Raw genomic sequence first — 17,295 nt, 5'->3', positions numbered from 1 at the left:
CTGACTCTGGAGGTCAGCATTAAGCATGGAGGTCGGGGGATGTCACTACATTAGTATTCTGTAGCAGTCAGTCTTTTCACCCAGCAGCAGACTCTCACAGCAGAGAGAGAATGAGAGCCTCTAGCAGAAATCAGTTCCGATATAAATAGGCCTGTGGACATCCCACCAAAAGCTCTACAAAACCTCGGGGCTCGAGAACCCAGGATCAGAACTTATTTGGATCTGAGAAAACGTTTGTTTTATTATAAGATTGTGGATTTTGTATGTCACAACAGCTTAAGGTATTATGTCGCGTACACACGACCGGACTTTCCGGCAGACTAGGTCCGACGGTCTTCCCAACAGAATTTCGGCGGAGATCCAACGAACTTTCCAAACGAACGGACTCGGCCACACACGAATGGACTAAGTCCATTTGAAAGTCCTTTAGTTTTGAACGTGATGATGTAAGACGGGACTAAAAAAGGAAGTTCAATAGCCAATAGCTTCCCTTGCATCGTATTTGGTCCGTCGGACCAGCACACAGACGAACGGTTTTCCCGATAGGAATTGAGTCCGTCAGACAGATTTGAAACATGTTCTATTTATAGGTCCGTCTGATTTTTTTTTTTACGAAAAACGATCGGATTAGCCCACACACGATTGGATTGTCCTGACTGATTCCGTCGGACCTAGTCTGCCGGAAAGTCCGGTCGCGCGTACGCGGCATTACAGTATGTTGACTGTGTATGTTGCAGTTCATTAGTATGGAAATGAACATATTGCACATAAGTTTGTGGTAAAGGAGAGGTTGAACCCACGCTGTGACAAAAACAATCACAATACCATCTACAAACTATCAGAGATGTGTGCTTCTGAGAAATATGTATCATTGTATCAATTTTTCTCCAGCCTGTAATAAAATGCTCAATCAAATCCGGTTTAGTTACATTATTTACAACACCTTCTTCATAATGACACAGACTTGCTTCGAAACGTCTTTATTAATATCGCTATAAATAAGATTAATCAGCATAAATATCAGATGCCATGACCTGACATGTTGACACATTTTTAAAGAGATGCGCAGTATGAATCATATAAAATAAAATCATCTTGTATAAAATAAATTAGAACACATTTGCTGATTAACAGGTTGATTAGGGAGCTCAGTGTTACAATGACTTGTTGTGCCTATACCTTCAGCACATTCCATTAGATTGCATTGGTTGTTGAAACTGGGTAAGTAAGTAAATAAGGTTCCTCATTTAAAAGGCAAGTTCACGTTTAATGACTTTCGCAAAAAAAACATCCCTATGCGAATCCTTAATAAATCAATATGCAGTGCCGCCATTTTGTAAAAGCATGCTTACTTTTTAAGCTGCTTAGTCTATTGCCCTTTCTTTGTAGATGGCAGAATGTACCATGCACTGAACGTGCATTCCCCCCGGAAAAAAAGAGCGGTCTGCTCATGTGTGGGTTTCTTTTAGAGCTGCATGATTTTTTTGCTTAGAATAAAGATCACGATTCTCGCAGTGTAACATTTTCTTTCACATTATACAAAAAAAAAAAAAAAATTGGGCTAACTTTACTGTTTCCATTTTTTAAAAATTCATTAAAGCGTATTTAAAAAAAAAAAATTGCGATTGAAAGACCTCTGCACAAATACGGTGTGACATAAAATATTGCAACAACCACCATTTTATTCTATAGGGTCTCTGCTAAAAAAAAAAAAAAAAAATTTGGGTGTTCCAAGTAATTTTCTAGCAGGAAATAATGATTTTTACTTGTTGTAAGCAACAAATGTCAGAAAGGGTTTGGTCTCTAAACGGTTGAACGCAGGGGCGGACTGACCATTTGGCCACTCGGACACTGCCGAGGGCCCCGGGCCACTAGGGGGCCCCATCAGGGTTGCCAACCTCAGTAAAACCAGGGACAGCATGTAAAAATCTTTTACATCTGTCTCTGAAATGTCCCTTACCGACATCATTTTGGTCTAAAAATCCAGAGATTATAGCTGCCCCACCTCTCCAGTACCTTCTCAGCCAATAGAAACATGTCTGTGTATATTGTGTGTACATGTCTGTGTATACTGTGTGTGTGTATACTGTGTGTGTGTTTGTGTATACTGTGTGGCCCCATAATCTCTGATTGTCTGGGGGCCCCATAATCTCCTATTGCCTGGTGGCCCCATGAGTTGTCAGTCCGCCCCTGGTTGAACGTCCTTCATTTACACTCCGGAGTTCATTCCTTTCATAAAAGAACAAAAAGCTACTTTGGGGGGTTATTTACTAAAGGCAAATCTACTTTGCACTGCGAGTACACTTGGAAGCGCAGTCGCTGTAGATCTGAGCGGGACATGCAAGGAAAAAAAAAAAAAACAGCAATTTAGCTTGCACATGATTGGATTATAAAATCAGCAGAGCTTCCCCTCATTTCAGGACTTACCCTCAGATCTGCAGTGACTGCGCATTTAGCAAATAAACCCCTTTGCTGCTACTTATTCGCGGTGTTGTGATAAAACTTGGCAGGCTGCCTGTTTTTTTTTTTTTTTCCAGCTGTGAGAACTCTCTGCACTTGTTAGAAAGAATCGTGACATGCTGCTTTGAAGATCGGGAAGGGAAAAAGAATCGCAATTTTCGATTCTTAACGATTAATCGTGTAGCTCTAGTTTCTATACTTGAGTTGTTAGTAGCAGTGCTCTGGATTTCAGAATGCGGCAGTAGACATGGTCCATCTGTAATACACTAGTCTATTTCCACTTCAAGGATTGATCTGAGAAGTGAAGTTCAGGGCAATTTCTGCTTGATAAATATGTCCGGTGTGCCAGACCCCCAGCAGGGATAACAGTATTATAAGCAGATCCACAACATGACTTCTTATCGGTGATCCCTGCAGAGCGGAGGCGTGACAGGATAACCGTTTCCCTTTGCGTGTGTCCCGGGATAAAGTTTAAACATTCAGATTTCTCCAGAGCAGTGATTCTCAACCAGGGTTCCTCCAGAGGTTGTAGGGGTTCCTCCAGCATTGGGCAATGTCTGCCTCTCAGATAAGTTCCCACCGACACCATTGATCTTTTTAGCTATCTGTAAGGAGGTAATTCTTCCCAATGACCACAAGTGTAAGGACCATTCTTCCCACTGACCATCACACTAAATGTATCATGAGTTGTAGATTTCCAATTTTTAGCAGGGGTTCCCTGAGACCGGAGAACTATGTCAAGGGTTCCTCGGTGTTGAAAAGGTTGAGAAAGGCTGCTCCAGAGTATTCAGACTTGGCTGGTTGGTCTAAGATCTAAGGGTATATCTTCCAGCCTGTGAAAAGAGGAAAATATTAATGAGTATGAGAAAAAATATCAGTGCAGAAGTCTTCTGCCAAAACTGAATGGCTTAACCACTTGTAGACCGGACCATTTTGCTGGTCAAAGACCAGACCACTTTTTGCGATTCGGCACTGCGTCGCTTTAACCGACAATTGCGCAGTCGTGCGACGCGGCTCCCAAACAAAATTGATGCCCTTTTTTTTCCCCACAAATAGAGCTTTCTTTTGGTGGTATTTGATCACCTCTGCGGTTTTTATTTTTTGCGCTATTAACAAAAATAGAGCGACAATTTTGAAAAAAACGCATTATTTTTTACTTTTTGTTTTAATAAATATCCCCCAAAAATATATAAAAAAACATTTTTTTCCCTCAGTTTAGGCCGATACGTATTCTTCTACATATTTTTGGTAAAAAAATCGCAATAAGCGATTATTGATTGGTTTGCACAAAAGTTATAGCGTTTACAAAATAGGGATAGTTGTATAGCATTTTTATTAATAATTTTTTTTTTTTTACTAGTAATGGCGGCGATCAGCGATTTTTATTGTGGCTGCGACATTGTGGGGGACCCATCGGACATTTTTGACACATTTTTGGGACCATTGTCATTTATACAGTAATCACTGCTATATAAATGCACTGATTCCTGTGTAAATGACACTGGCAGTGAAAGGGTTAACCAGGGGGTGGCAGTGTAGGGGTTAAGTGTTCCTAGGGGTGTGTTACTAACTGTGGGGGGGTTGGGCTTTCATTTAGTGAACACTGATCTCTGCTCCAATCACATGGAGCAGAGATCAGCGTCACTAGTTGCTAGGCAGAATGGAGAAATGCTGTTTACACGGTATTTCCACCATTCTGCCGCTTCGTGAGACGATCGCGGGGATGCCCGCGGCGATCGAGTCCGCGGGTCCCGCGACCAGACTCACGGGGGTCCCGACCAGCGCGGGAGCGCGCTGCCGGCGGCACGCTCCCGATGGCAGGGCGGCATTGAATATTGGATGTACCTGTACGCCAATATGCCTGCCCGTGCCATTCTGTCGACGTACATCGTCGTGCGCTGGTCGGGAAGTGGTTAAAGATAAAAAGTTTTATGCCGGGTACACACGATCTGAGTTTCCGACGGGAAATGTTGCATGTGAGCTTGTTGGCTTAAAGTCTGACCGTGTGTACGCTCCATCGAACATTTTTGTCGGACTTTCCGCCAACAAATGTTGGCTAGCAGGTTCTCAAATTTTCCGCCAACAAAAGTTTGTTGTCGGACGTTCCGATCGTGTGTACACAAGTCCGTCGCACAAAAGTTCAGGCATGCTTGGAGTCAAGTACGAGCCGGAAGCGCTCGGTCTTGTAAAACTAGCATTTGTAATGGAGATATCACATGACTATAGAACCTCATTTTTATCGGCTCGCCGCACATCTGGTACGTCACTACGTTCGTAATTGTTGGCCAACATTTGTTTGACCATGTGTATGCAAGACAAGTTGGAGTCAACAACCTTCGAGAAAAATTCCACGGTTTTGTTGTCGGACAGTCGCATGTATGGGGCATTAGATGATACAGTATGTGCTAGTACCACCAGGAAGATAGTAACACCAGTGTAATGTTCTATATGTGCTGAGCTGTATAAGAAAAGGATAAATTTGCATACTGTATTGCCTGACCATTACGCCTATAAGGGCTTGTTGGACATTCCATTCTAAAACTGTGCCGATTATTATGGAGTTGCTCCATCTAACATCCTCCAATCTTCTGAGAAGGCTTTCTACAAGATTTCAGTTTGCCTGTTGGAATTTGTGCCCAATTGTGAGGTCAGGTACTGATGATAAGACCTGAATCGTAATCAGTTATCCAAATCATCCCAAGGTGTTCAGAAGGGTTGAGGTCAGGGCTTTTTGTAGGACCAGGGCCGGTGTTTAAATATTTTGCACCCTAGGCAAGACTAATGCCACCACCATGGGGGGGGGGGGGGGGTGGCCAGGAGGGGTGTCGTTAGTCTTGCCGTGGGCCATGCATGTGACTACAACAGGATCAGAGAGCAGATTCACAGCAGCTATGTTCAGAGCCTCCACTGCTGACCTTATGACCAAAGCCTAGGGCGCACTACTGCCTAAGGGGCACAGTCACGGCCACTGACTTCCCCATTAGCCTGGCCGGGGAACACGACAGGCCCTACACAGGGCTGGGGCGCTGACTGACTCTGCAGAGAAAGCAGCCACCGTGGAGGACATCCATCATGGCTGCTGCAGAGGAGGTCAGCAGCAGCTCAGCCTGTGAGGAGGGCGATGGCGGAAGGAGGTGGGCATAGCGGAGGAGGCGGGCACAAGAACAGCTGGGGAGCGGGGAGGAGGTGGGCACCATGTCTATGAAGGTAGCTGCTGCCCCCGGTGAGTCCGCTCTCTGATCCTGTTGTAGTCACATGCGTGGCCCTAGGCAAGACTAATGACACCCCGGCCATGGCCAAGGTTTACGACACCCCGTGGTGTTAGCCTTGCCTAGGGCACAAAATAGTTAAACACCAGCCCTGGTCCTACACAGAGCCCTGACCTCAACCCTCCTCCTGAACACCTTTGGGATGATTTGGATTACTGATTATGATTCAGGTCTTCTCATCATCAGTACCTGACCTCACAAGTGGGCACAAATTCCAACAGACAAACTCTGAAATCTTGTAGAAAGCATTCCCAGAGGAGTGGAGGATTTTAGATGGATCTGCTCCATAATAATGGGCCCAGTTTTAGAATGGAATGTCCAACAAGCCATTATAGGCTTAATGATCAGGCAATACAGTATACAGATTTATCCTTTTTTTTATATACAGCTCTGCATGTATAGAACATTACACCGGTGTTGTGGCGTCTAGACGCACTTGCTTCGGGCTCAGACAATGTTGTCTATTTTAGGTGGAGATTTTTTGACTTTGTGTACAATAAAGTTTTTGTAATTTTATAAATACGTTGTTCAATAATTTTTGTCCTTTACTACACCCCTGAGGCTCGTTGATGTGGTACCATTGACTGTACCTTCTCTCTGGTACCATCTTTTTTCTGACTAGGCTTGCTTTTGCCACAGAGCCCTACATACATTGGATTTGTGAGTGGGTGAATGACAGAGGGTACTATTTTGCACCCATTTCATTATACACCCTTGTGTCCAAACAATGTTTCAGATTTACATTAATTTCCTGTCAAGTGACTGTGAATCACAAGGACATAAAGGGATCAGATATTTCTTTGATGGAAACAGTGGTGTCAACTAAAGCACCCATATTTAGTAGAGTGAAAAAAGGGTAAATCATGTGTTGGGGTTTATTGGTCTCTATGTCTTCTTCTCCCAGAGACCCATGGTGACACCTAGACACCTGATGTGATTTCTGTCTCCCGAAACATAACAGAAAATCTTTGGAAAGTGAGGAGAAATCCCCTCTTAGCCCTTGTACACACGGTCGGACATTCCGACAACAAAATCCGTCGGATTTTGTCCGACGGATTTTGTCCAAAACTGGTGTTGCATACACACGGTCGGACAAAGTTGTCGGAAAATCCGATCGTTCGTAACGTGATGACGATATTTCGTTACGACGGGACTACGTTCAGGCTAGTAGCCAATAGCTTTGGTCTCGTAATGTGATCTGAGCATGCGTGGCACTTTGTCTGATCGGAATTCTCTACAAACGATCGGACAAAGTCGAATCGGATCGTGTTGTCGGAAAATTTTATAGCCCAGCTCTAAAACTTTATCAGTCAGATATTCTGATGGAAACAGTCCGATGGAGCCCACACACGGTCGGATTATCCGACAACACAGTCCGATCGGACATTTTCCTTCGGAATGTCCGACCGTGTGTACAAGGGCTAAGGCTAGACAAGTCAAGCCAGGTTGTGAGGACAGGGCCACCCGCGGCTCATATTTTATCTGATTCAGCAGTAATTGACCGAAATTTGAGTCATGTATGGTGAGCAGAAAGTGCTCACTGAAGATTTCAGGTTTTCCAACATATTTGTCCCAATGACAATGTTCATCGAGATGGGCAAATTTCCAAAATAAAAATGTTCCACACTTAAAAGCTTGCTTAGCACAGAACACAAATGGCTCTGGGTGTCTCTTTTAGGAGATCCGTTCATTTGCATAATAGCAGCCCTCCAAATTTTATAAATGAAAACAAAATAACGAATTTATGGTTTTATATAGTTGCTGTATCCTAATGCCGCGTAACTTAGTCCGGCAAACAATCCGGCGGATAGTCCGGCGGACTTTCTACCGAACGGACTTGGCCACACACGGACACACAGAAAGTCCGGCGTTTGCTAGCGTGATGATGTACAACACGTACGACGGGACTAGAAAAAGGAAGTTCAATAGCCAGTAGCCAATAGCTTCCTTTTCGTAATTTGCTTCTGAGCATGCGTCATTCTTAGTCCGCCGGACTAGCATACTCACGAACGTATTGTCCGCCGAAACCCAAGTCCGGCGGTAAGATTGGACTGCAAAAATACTTTCTAAGTCCGCCGGACTTTACGCTGAGAAGTCCGCTGAAGCCCACACACGATCGAATTGTCCGGTGAAATGCGTTTTGGCGGACTAAGTACGCCGGACAATTCGATCGTGTGTACGCGCCATCAGACAGCCCCCTACAAATGTACAGGACCGAGTGCAGTCCATACACTATGACCAGTCAACTCATTCATTGCCTACCCAGCAGGTGCAACATTTCAGTTTTAATATCAAATGAATCTTTGTTACCATGGATGTTGGTATTGACATTTCGAAACTTCGCACCGCCCGTCCAGTCTCTGGAAAGCTATAAGATGGGATCTCTCTTGATATTGAGCGATTAAAAAATCCAAATCTGGCTATCTGTGGAATATACAAATTGATAGAGGTGAGCAAACAAAACTAGTTGTATAAAGCATTACATAACTGATAAAGTTAGCAATATAACTCTATGATAGAGATAATGCAAGTCTATCGGTTATTGCAGTGATATCGTTATAGTTTACAGGCAATCTATATTATTTCAGTGTTTTATTTTGTTCTAGAGATTCATATTCATACTATCAATGATTGTGCATTTGATGTCCAGCGCCCATCACCACAGATCATTCTGCTCCTGTGTAGACTCACACTGAGAATATATTCTGCACAGGGATGTCCCATCCATTAGGGGTGCCTGGGCGCTGCCCCTTCTTACCCTCACCACCCCCTATATGCATAATGGATAGATTCGTGCATAGCATGAATCTATCTACTGCCGCCGCGGCCGCCCCCCTATTCATGTGTCCGGCCCCTTTCGAGTCACCAGGCATCTGAATTACAGTGGCCAGGTTTTTTTTTTTTTTTTTTTTTAAACACTGGTTGGAGCCATAGGCTCTAATAGGCTTCAAAATAGGGTGGACTCTGAAAAAACAGAGCGTTGCGTCTGCAGCCCACCCAGGTGTGTTTCAACAGCGAATGTAAATTCGCTGTTGCAACACTAATCCTCCTCCAAGCCAAACGGAAATCAGGTATGAAATCTGTTTCCCAATTAACAAAAACGTCTGGCGAGCCTATTGGATGCCTAGCGATGGGAGGAAGAGAGAGGAGACACCACGGAAGGTGCTCCAGGAGAGGACACCAGAACAGCCTTCCGCGAGCCCACCATGCTCTCACCGCCCACATTCAAGGTAAGGACAGCGGGTGGTGGTGAGGGAGTATGGTAATGTCACGTTGGGGGGTAATGGCGTTCCGCCAGCGGCAAGGGGGGGAGGGGTGCTGTTTGCCACCCCCTCAAAAAAAAAAAAACACTAGCCTCTACTGATTCTGCAGCTAATAAGAATTAAATTGGCCATAGACAACTCTAGAAATTTCTCATACAAACTTCTAAACCTGACTAGGTTTCATTGAAACAACTTCTAAACCTAAATAAGGAAAGTATTGGTCGGCACTCAGGATGACATCCAAAAAATAGTATTCCTTTATTGAAAAGATATGTACAGCCCTGTAAAAATAGCCTACACATTTTGGACATTAGTCCTTTGTCAACTTCTAATACTGACCAGATTAATAGGAACACCCAACTTCCTCAGGAGCCTCTTTAGAGAAGCCTCTGAGGACGTTGGATGTTCCAAGGAAATTGTCCAGGTGGACTTAGTATCCTTCTCAATGATCTTACATTGGTGCCTTCTATATCTTTGAACCAAAAAATTGATCTTATGCTGTGTATAAGCAGATGGAAGCCCTCTTCATTAAAGCTCTGATGTAGTGAGTGACTTTCCTTATAGATATATCTTATGGCTGTCTGTGCATATGGGTTCCAAAGACTATGGGGATGCTTTGTCTTGGTGGTCTCTGGATTTCCTAGAAGATGTATGTTTGACCTGGAATGTTAAGAACTTTTACGAGATATAATTTTAAGCATCTGGTTTACCATCCTAATTTATGGGATGTTTGCTTCTTGGATATTTCACTATTAGTGGATTCAACAGGAACAAAAAAGCTCCTCCATAAAGGCAGCTGTGCCTGTGACTCTCAGAATGGCGGTCCCCAGTAAGTGCTTGTATGATATCTATGAAGATGCATCTTATTTGGGAATCCACCAAGGATCTGGACTACCTTGAATGTGAATTTAGAACATCTTTACCCTGAAATCAATTTATTTTGGATGACCCTTCTTGCACATTTATTGGACGAAAACACTCTGCAGCGTGAAAATTATTCACTATTTACCTATACTTTATAGTGAATGGGGTCCTTACAAGTCATTGTGGTCTCATAGTGCTCAGTTTTACTGTTCACCATGATCACTGTTCACATAAATTGTTCATGAAAAAACATGACCTATACTTATGCATTGGGGTTGATTTACTAAAACTGGAGAGTGCAAAATCTGGTGATGCTCTGCATTGACAAAAAAAATCCTGGAAGCTGATTGGTTTCTAAGTTTAACTAAACAAGCTGAAGCTAGAAGCTGATTGGCTACCATGTACATCTGCACCAGATTTTGCACTCTCCAGTTTTAGTAAATCAACCCCATTGGATACTCTTTATTGTATATGTACATGAGAACTATTATGACATTTGTACACTGTTCTATCATCTAGGACAGGTGTGTCAAACTCCATTCCACTGAAGGCCACATCAGCATTAGGGATGAGCCGAACAACCCCCCGGTTCGGTTCGCACCAGAACCTTCGAACGGACCTAAAATTCATACGAACTTTAGAACCCTATTAAAGTCTATGGGACTCGAACGTTCAAAATCAAAAGTGCTAATTTTAAAGGCTAATATGCAAGATATGCAACAGACAACACCAGCAATAAGGGGTATCTTTAGGTGTATACTGTGCTGGAGGCACAAAACACCCACTTTAACTCCTGCAGATGCCTGTATTAGAGAACACCAGCAATAAAGGGTAGATACAGGTGTATACTGTGCTGGAGGCACACAACATCACTTTAACTTTAAGATGGCTGAGAGAAGAACACTGTCTCGGCCTATCTAGCTCTTTCCCTGCATGCCGGAACACACTACACAAGGCCGCTGCACTGGCAGCCTTATATAGTGTGGGGCATGTACTAAACCCCCTGAGCTATAATTGGCCACAGGCATCCTGCCTGTGGCCAATTATGGCTCTCCTCGCTGCCGGCGCTGTGATTGGCCAAGCATGCGGGGTCACAATGCATGCTTGGCCAATCATGAGCCAGCAATACACTGCGATGGTGTAGTGCATTGTGGGCCGTTCGTGCCACACGAATTTGGTGTGAACGGTCCACAAAGTTCTGAATTCGCCGAACAGACGAACGGCCGATGTTCGAGTCGTACACCGAGCTCATCCCTAATCAGCATTATGGTCGCCCTCAAATGGCCAGTTTTATCTGTAAGACTATATGAATTTATCTAGGGCTATTTTTCTAGGAGAACAGGTGCAGGGACTCGACCCCCCGCCCCCCCCCCCCCCCACGCCAAACCACATCGAACGGCGAATGTGGAAAAATTGCACCAGTGAAGGGATCCTAAAGTGCCATTAAACACCAGGAGTGCAGTTTCAGGGGTGTCCTGTGTACAGAGTGCAGCATTCAGGGGTGCACTATGTACAGAGTGCAGTTTCACAGGTGCCTTTTTAAAGAGTGCATAGTTCAGGGGTGCGGTATGTACAGAGTGCAGTTTCAGGGGTGTCCTGTGTACAGAGTGCAGCATTCAGGGGTGCACTATGTACAGAGTGCAGTTTCACAGGTGCCTTTTTACAGAGTGCATAGTTCAGGGGTGCGGTATGTACAGAGTGCAGTTTCAGGGGTGCCCAGTTTAGAGTGCAGAGTTCAGGGGTACGGTATATACACAGTGCAGTTTCAGGGGTGCGCTATGTACAGAGTGCAGTTTCAGGGGTGCCCTATTTACAGAGTGCAGAGTTCAGGGGTGCCCAGTTTACAGAGTGCATAGTTCAGGGGTGCGGTATGTACAGAGTGTAGTTTCAGGGGTGCCCTATTTACAGAGTACATTGTTCAGGGGCGCGGTATGTACAGTGTGCAGTTTCAGGGGTGCACTATGTACAGAGTGCAGAGTTCAGAGGTGCTCTACAAACAGAGTTCAGGTGTGCGAAGGTACCAAGTGCAGGGTCCCAAAATAGTGTCAAAATGTCTGATCTGTCTGCCATAATGTCGCAGTCACAATAAAAATCGCAGATCGCCACCATTATTAATAAAAAAAAATAATAATAAAAATGCCCTAAATCTATCCCCTATTTTGTAGACGCTATAACTTTTGTGCAAACCAATCAATATGGGTTTATTGCGATTTTTTTTTTTTTACCAAAAATATGTAGAAGAATACATATCGGCCTAAACTGAGGAAAAAAAATGTTTTTTTTATATATTTTTTTTATTATAGCAAAAAGTAAAAAAAAATGCTTTTTTTTTTTCAAAATTGTCGTTCTTTTTTTGTTTATGGGGCAAAAAATAAAAACCGCAGAAGTGATCAAATATCCCCAAAAGAAAGCTCTATTTGTGGGAAAAAAAGGGCATGAATTTTGTTTCGGTGCAACGTCGCACGACCACGAAATTGTCAGTTAAAATGACGAAGTGCCGAATCGCAAAAAAGTGCTCTGGTCAGGAAGGGGGTAAAATCTTCCGGGGGCTGAAGCGGATAATCTGAGATCCATCGAATCTGGTAAGAAGCCTCTAGTGATTTCTTCAGTGTCCTGCAGTATCGTTCACTATTGGAGCACCTTGATTTGGGACCTTTTATATTTAAAGTGTATTGTTAACACATAATAGTATCGCCCTCCCCTTTTTATATGAAGGGAGTTATATTTGGTTGCGCACTTTTTCTTTTTATACGTATGAATGTGGCCTACCAGAACATTGACACTTACCAGATATCCTCCTATCGGGATAGCAGCCATCCCAACAGCCGCCAGCACAATGAGAACAATACCATAATTAGGGATAAATCCAGATATGTCACTTCCACCATTTAGTACTGGATGGGAAAAATTGAAACAAAAAAAAAAAAAGATGTGTAAAGATTTGAACAAAGAGACATATTGGCCTTAAAATGAAGCTGCCCTGTTCTAAAATCAGCACTGGATTTACTCTCAAGCACAGCAAGCGAACAACTAAAGGCAGAAGAGGCAAAAAGGTGGCTCTAGATACTGGGTGCACTATTATTTTAATATTTAGTAGTCATCTCATATATGTTATTTATTTTATTTATTACAGGTACTTATATATCACTGTCAATTTTACGCAGCGCTTTACATATATATTGTACATTCACATTAGTCCCTGCCCTCAAAGAGCTTACAATCTAAGGTCCCCAGCTCAGATTCATACATACACATACTAGGGGCCAATTTAGACAATTAGCCTACCTGCATGTCTTTGGAGTGTGGGAGGAAACCCACGCAGGCACAGGGAGAACATACAAGCTCCAGGCATGTAGTGCCGTGGTTGGGACCAGGGATCAGCAAGGTATCTGTACACGGACACCGGTATCCGTGAGTGGTCCTTGCAGGGTCCGCGCCGTTACGCCCATTTTGCATTGGCCTGCGGGGAGTTGGTCAGAGGAGCAGGACAGATGAATATGCTGTCTGACAGTCACAGCATCCACTGATCCTCTGCCACTGCCCGCTGGTTGATAGGACCGCCAGCGTCCCATCAACCATTCAGGAGCTTGCCCCATCCCCAGGACCTGACCTTCAGAAGAGGAGAACAGAACTTCCTCCTCTAAACCTGCTCATGCCTGGTTTCAGTGCCCCGGGCCCCCAGCTTCCACGTGAGTCGTGTATGTGTCCTGTTCCTATAGCTCCACTAGAAGAATCGGATCATAATGTAAAGGGGACCTATGGGGGAACCCTGCCCTAAAGGGGGATCTATTGGGACTCTGCTCTAAAGAGGGATCTGTGGGAACCCTGACCTGCTCTAAAGGGAGATCTGTGGGGACCCTGCTCTAAAGGGGGATCTGTGGGGACCCTGCTCTAAAGGGGGACCTGTGGGGACCCTGCTCTAAGGGGGGATCTGTGGAGACCCTGCTCTAAAAGGGGATCTGTGGGGACCCTGCTCTAAAGGGGGATCTGTGGGGACCCTGCTCTAAAGAGGGATCTATGGGGACCCTGCTCTAAAGGGGGATCTATGGGGACCCTGCTCCAAAGGGGGATCTATGGGGACCCTGCTCTAAAAGGGGATCTATGGGAACCCTGCTCTAAAGGGTGTTTTTTGATGGTTTTCATTTAAAATGTACATTGGTGTCCTTCACTATGGTCTGTACTTTGGAAAAAGTCTGCCACAGCCTTGGTCCATGCCCATTTCTTTTTCACACCAACGACCCAAGTGCTGCTAGTTGGAAGTGCTAACCACTTAGCCCACATTGCACAGTATTATAATAGTCTCAGTCCGGTTAGGACCAAGAAAACAAGAAAATGTTCTGTGTTATAGGGGGATCCTTGCAAAGTGGTATTAATTAGGATGCCAACAGTTGGGTACCTACAGGAGTCTGTGATAGAAATCCAACCAAGGATGGTGCTGAAGTGTGGGAATCTTGTGGTGCCTGAATGTCACTGTGATAGTATTCAGATCTTCTCTGTCCCTATGGAGTTCATTGGATTTCGGGGTCTGCGGGACATCAATTTCTGCCCAAGCCAACAAGCTGACTGATGGCCTATCCACTCTTTTATAACTACGCCCTTTTGTTCTCTAAAGTGAACCATTCCCTTCCTCCTGCTATCTCATCTAACAGTCCCAGTGCATAGAGGCTGTAGATGCTCTTTATTCTCTTTGTCATGTCACAGTTCTCTAACAATTGTTTTATTAAATACTATGTTACCTTCAGGTATCTGATCTTCAGTCTGTGTACATTTAAAGTTTACCATTTACTCTGACAATTTCCTTTAGGGTTTCCAAAAAAGCTATGCAATGTGAGGGGCAGCAGGACAGAAAAGCCCGGAGTAAAGGAATAAAACGAATAAAACGAAGGGCTTGCATGACTGGGGAAGCAGTGGACAGGAACGGTGGATGTTACAAGGTCCCTGAGTGGAGGAGAGGGAGGAAGAGGAGGAGCTAGAAGGGGTAAATGAGAAGTAACGTCCCTCCCCAGAGGAGAGAGCTTCCTGCCCACCCTCCCTTTGTATAGTTACAAGGTCCCTGAGTGGAGGAGAGGGAGGAAGAGGAGGAGCTAGCAGGGGTAAATGAGAAGTAACATCCCTCCCCAGAGGAGAGAGCTTCCCGCCCACCCTCCCTTTGTATAGTAGGTATTTTGGTTGTATAATCACTTTTTTTTTTTTTACAGAATGCTTTGCTCCTTGGATGTCGTGGCAGTTGGCGGGTGTTGGTCTTTGCGGGTGAAGGATAAAACCCCAGATAAGGATGAACAGGGGACCCACCGGTGGTATGGGGCCCGTTTGGTGGTATACCAGCTAACGTTGGTTTAGCTGGAATTTGGTTAAAGGGTGCACTGCGGTCAGTGGTTTGGTTGTCTCTGACCTAGCTTATCAGCTGGAGGCCTAGTTTCAGTTAAAGGTACCGCAGTGCATTGTTATGATCGTTATGGTAATTCTGGGGGATGTCCTGCAAAGACCAACATGACTATTTGAGGTGGTTTAACTGATGTTGTTATAGTTATGTATAATTTTATTTGAGTTGATAATAAAGGGGCTGCTATGGCCAATAATTACTCCATAAACAGTGTGGTCTCCATTAATGGGAAAATGGGTAAGGTAACGGAGTTGGGTTGGCCGGGTAGAACAAGGGGTTTATGTATCATTTGTTTTACAATAGTCATGGATATAAATTGAATGGAATGTTTAGGTTCACCATCATGGCCATGAACCAGCTCTTAATTTTCACAGTAACTGTGAAGAAGACTTCAATCTCTTTTCCTCCAGACATAAAGGGGTTGATGATTTACTAAAGGCAAACACACTGGGCACTCTGCAAGTGAAGTTGCTCCAGAGCTTAGTAAATCAGATGAAGCACAGCTGACTTCCATCATCCAATCATGTGCAAGCAAAAATGCAGTTTATTTTTATTTTGCTTGCATGTGATTGGGTATTCTTTGCAAAATAAAGTCACTCCTCTCCGGCCCTACCCATCTTTTAATATATTTGACCAACTTTCTGTGAGCCCAGGGTGTCAAAGCTCTGCCCTGTCCCCTGGGCTCAAAGGAGAATACTGCAAAGAGAGGAAACCCATCATTAGGTGCAGCACATCATTGCTATCTGCAGCATTTTAATCTGCTTTTCTAAGGAAGTACAGTATATATGGAGTTTTTCAGTGGAGTAGGGGTTCTCCAATGACGGAAAGGAATAAACAGCAGGGGAAATCCCATTTCTGACTTGAGCTTTAACTTCCCGTTGCTCTGCGCCATAATACAATACAATGCTTACTACAAATTAGTTATACCACCCATCATGTTGTAACTGAAGGTGTAGGGTAAACCATGCAGTACCTTGTGCAGCAGCAGCACTGATTCCAGATGTTGTACTGACTACAGTTGAACTGGCTCCTGTAGTTCTCCTAGGGACAGATGTCATGACCGGTCCAGGTGTTTTACTAGATCCAGGTATTGTGCTGGCTTTTGGAGTTGTACTGGATCCAGGTTTTTTACTAGCTTCTGGAGTTGTACTGGATCCAGGTTTTTTACTAGCTTCTGGAGTTGTACTGGATCCAGGTTTTTTACTAGCTTCTGGAGTTGTACTGGATTCAAGTGTTGTAGTGTCCTTTGGAGCTGTACTGGATCTAGGTGTTGTACTGGATAGAGCTGTGGTGCTGGATCCTGGTGTTGTACTGTCTCCAGGCTTTGTTCTAGGTGCAGAAGATGTTGTGCTTTCTCCTGGTAGTGCACTGCCTACTGGAGTTGAACTGGACCCAGGTGTTGTACTGGATGCTGGAGTTGTATTTGATCCAGGTGCTATACTGGCTCCTGGAGTTGTACTGGAACCAGGTGTCATGCTGGCTCCTTGAGTATTACTGGGTCCAGTTGTTGTACTAGCTACTGTAGTTTTACTGGTTCTAAGTGTTGTACTGGCTCCTGGTGGTCTACTGACTCCTGGTGGTCTACTGAATCCAGGAGTTGTACTCCTTCCTTGTGTTGTTTTGATTTGTGGAGTTGTACTGGGTCCTGGTGTTGTACTGGCTTCTGGTGTTGTACTGGCTTCTGGAGTTGTACTGGTTTCAGTTTTTGTACTGGCTACTGGAGTGGCACTGGATCCACGTTTTGTACTGGCTACTGAAGTTATACTGGATCCAAGTGTGCTAGTTGCTGGACTTGTACTGGCTTGTGGAGTTGCACTGGATCCAGGTGTTGTACTGGTTCCTGGAGTTGCACTGGATCCAGGTGTTGTACTGGTCCCTGGAGTTGCACTGGATCCAGGTGTTGTACTGGCTCCTGGAGTTGCACTGGATCCAGGTGTTGTACTGGTTCCTGGAGTTGTACTGGATCCAGGTGTTGTACTGGTTCCTGGAGTTGCACTGGATCCAGGTGTTGTACTGGCTCCGGAAGTTGTTATAGGTGCAGGCACTGTGCTTCCTC

This window comes from Lithobates pipiens, unplaced genomic scaffold (genome assembly GCF_037356315.1).
Source record: "Lithobates pipiens isolate NorthernLeopardFrog02 unplaced genomic scaffold, aLitPip1_a1.2 Scaffold_23, whole genome shotgun sequence".
NCBI classification, from domain to species: Eukaryota; Metazoa; Chordata; class Amphibia; order Anura; family Ranidae; genus Lithobates; species Lithobates pipiens.
This window is presented reverse-complemented; position numbering follows the sequence as displayed.